This window comes from Narcine bancroftii, chromosome 14 (genome assembly GCF_036971445.1).
Source record: "Narcine bancroftii isolate sNarBan1 chromosome 14, sNarBan1.hap1, whole genome shotgun sequence".
NCBI lineage: Eukaryota > Metazoa > Chordata > Chondrichthyes > Torpediniformes > Narcinidae > Narcine > Narcine bancroftii.
In genome coordinates, this window is record NC_091482.1 from 54,033,700 (window position 1) to 54,037,138 (window position 3,439).

At 36.6% G+C, this 3,439-nt stretch overlaps 1 long non-coding RNA gene across 1 annotated transcript; it reads left to right on the plus strand.

Annotated features, from left to right (window-relative positions):
- The first annotated feature begins 459 nt into the window (after positions 1–459).
- On the plus strand, positions 460–2,919 carry LOC138749959 (uncharacterized). The gene is made up of 3 exons (XR_011348977.1): positions 460–604; positions 1,965–2,133; positions 2,733–2,919. It is a non-coding gene; the product is annotated as an uncharacterized lncRNA (long non-coding RNA).
- The last annotated feature ends 520 nt before the right edge of the window (positions 2,920–3,439 follow it).

The window sequence follows — 3,439 nt, forward strand, 5'->3', positions numbered from 1 at the left end:
GACCCTGGTTTGAATCCCATGCTGTCTCTAAGGAGTTTGTTTGTTCTCCCCGTGTAGGTTCTGGATTCCACCCAAATTTCATAGATGTAAAGGATTGGAATGTTAATTGGTCACATAGATGTAATTGGGTAATGTGGGCTCATGGACTGCAAGGGCCTGTTACCAGGCTGTATCACAGAATAAAATATATAACTTCCTCACTGATGAGAATCTCTGTCATATGACCAATAAAACTGGAGAAGTGGCATTTGAAATGAGATTGGGATTCTCAAGGCTTTCCATTGGGAGTCTATGGTGGGCCCTCCCAAGCACTAATAAGCTACCCTCTGACCCATTCCATCAGCCACCACCTGCCCCATTTCATAATTCAAGGTTCCTTTAATGTTATGTAATAAAAAAACAGTGGAATAGTACACAGAATTTGCTTACAGCAGACAGATTTGCCATCAACAGGAATTGCCTGAAGCACCTCTCGTGGCGCTGAGGGCAAGATGAGCCTCAGGCACTGAAGACTTTTGAGGTCGGAGGTTTGGTCCTGGAGCTCGAATTGCCAATGAATCGAACAGGAATCTGTGCTGCTGCAGAGGCTGTGGGAGCGTCGGAGGTGAGTCCACGGACACTCAGCGACTCTGAATGTACTCTCTTTGGTTCTCTTTCTCCTATTAGGGGGACCGACAATGCTCATGGTGATTCTTTGTTTGCTTTATGGCAGACAAAGGTTAAAAAATATCATGAATATTACATTTTGAATCTATTATTACATGGCAATAAAAGGTGTCTTGAACCTTGAACATTGAGAATTCACAAAAGCCAAGTGGAAAAACTATTCCCTCAATCTCAACCCTCTGCCTGAGATTAACATAAACCCTGCTCACCCACACTTCTATCACCTTTTTGAGAGTTGAGAATATCTGATTGTGCTAATTAGTTAGATTAGAACAGAACAGTTAAATCCCTGCAACAATTAATTAATTTCACGATAACTGTAAACAAAACAAGAGTTTTTTCCTTAAAAATCACATTTATTTAATCAATTGAATTTAATCCCCATCTTTCACTAACCTTGAAACCTTTCCAACTCTCAACTATGAGAAAAAGAAAATTTCACCTAGAAATAATATAAAATAATGTATCTGAGACAATGTTGAAATTTCAGATGAAGCAGTATTTCAGGAGCAAAGGTGATTTGATCAGTCCACTTACTGGTGATTTAAAATATAGAGGAAATACCAGAAGCACATTGTTTAAGGAACTGACTTAAGAGAATCTCCAGTCCAAATCATGGAGACTTTAAACTGAGTTAAGTGAAGAGAGATGAGTCTCTCTTTTGGATGTAAGTAGAATCTCTTTTGGATGGATGTAAATAGCTGTTTAGAACCAAAATGCATTTGGATAATTACAAGTGTAAAATCTTCCATGAGGCAGTACAATGAATGGAAAGCTTTTTTTTGAAAATCAATAATAGTCACTTAATGTGGTAAACGTGGTGTATGATGAATAGAGCAGAAAATAGGTTTATCAGTAAAATTAGCAATGTTAATAATACTTGTAAACCATTGACCCAAATCTTGATTCAAAATCATTCCACATAACTTCATTCAAAACATCCATAATCTTATTTATGTACATTTCATATACATGTCAGATTTTTAGTAAAATAAATATTTTCTGTGAACATACTTTTCAAGAGTCATTATCACGTACACAATATGCAAAATTTTTTTTTAAAATTTATAGAACAGTAAATGTAAACCTTGTGCTGCCCAATTACACCCAAATTAACCCCCAACCCCATACATTTTGGAAGGTGGGAGGAAACCTGAGCACCCGGTGAATGCACATGCAGGCATGGAGAGAAAATACGAACTCCTAATGGACAGCACCAGATTCAAACCCAGGTTGCTGGTGCAGTAATAGAGTTGCGCTAACCACTTAGTTAACCGTTCCTTGTTTGCCCTGTAAAGGCACAGAAAGAAGCAGCGTCAGTCCAGCACTACTATCAAGACAAGAGAAGCAAAAAAGAGCCCCTTCAGAGACATAAGGTGTGCGTGGGTCCCACCATTTCCTCCGATGTTGCCGCCTTGTGCATTCCCATAACCTTCGTAGCTGCATTGTCTCCTGTCCATTCCAGAGGTGAACATGAATATTGTTTAAACCTATGGATATAATAAAATCTGTTAATTGTAATCCCAAACCAATGACATTGTCTGTTTTGTGTTGGGGCATCACTGATTGGGTATGATTAGGGTACATTGTATCTTGAATCTTGCATTGATCCAATAATTATTCTGGGAATTAATCATTTCCTCCATGAAGGAGAACATCCCTTTATAAGTTCCAATTTTGTTTCTTTTTCTCCCAGCTTGAACCTGAAACTTTGTTTTACAATCCAAGTATAACTTAGAATGGATGCAGAATTATTTTTATTTGCTGGTTATCTCAATTGTTACTTTTGCTACCAATCATGTTTGGCAGTTTGAAAATGTTCAATGGAAATATAAGCCAAAGAATCAACAATTGGAGACAGATTGAAGAAATTAGTTGATTTCCGTGTCATTGTTTTGTAGAAGTTATTTTCCCATGAAGGAAATAGATTTTATGATGGAGATCTTAAGAGATTATGAAGAAGTTCATAGTTTTGAGATTGGCTTCATACCAAACATAAAATGTCAATAATGTCTAACGAATGGTCATTGACCTTAAACAATAACAGTTTTTTTTTCTCCCCACAGATGATTCCAGGCCTGCTGAGAACATCCAATATTTACTGGGTTTTTTTTGTCGATGGTGCCTTAATTGAAAGTAAATGAAGTTGAAACTGGAATCAAAAAACTGTAACATTGGCACCATATTGAAGTGTTTAGTTATATCAAGTTTTGGAATCGACTATTTTCTGTGGTTAACATAAAACCACTTACAACAAAGTAACAATAAAGTCATTGATTCTGCCATTATCAAGCAGTAATATATTCCTACTTCAAGGAAAAAAAAGACAACAAAGCTTTATCTTATTCAGATGTGTTTTTGAAACAAGTACATTTGTTTTTCTTTGGAACTGCTGTTTAAATGCTTAAAATGTGTCTTGTCCCTGAAAGTAACCACAAAACAACATATAAGTTTGACAACAAAGATATGATTTATTGTTCTTTATTGAGAAAAGATACACAAGCAGTCAGTCCGATAGAGATACTTAAAAAGCTGGAAAACTTACAAAAGAAATGTGTGTTTGCAGTGCTATTTATTGTCAAGACAATTATATTGATGCCGTTAGGAGAAAGAGACAGAGGGTAGAGATTTGTCATATAACACAAGAGAAAACAAACCTGGTAAGCAATCATGTACAGAACAGTGAACATCTTGTGTCTGTAATAGAACAAAGCTTGCCTCTGTCAAGAGTATCGATCTGTTCTTGGAGGTGTTCAAAACCACATGGCAGAGA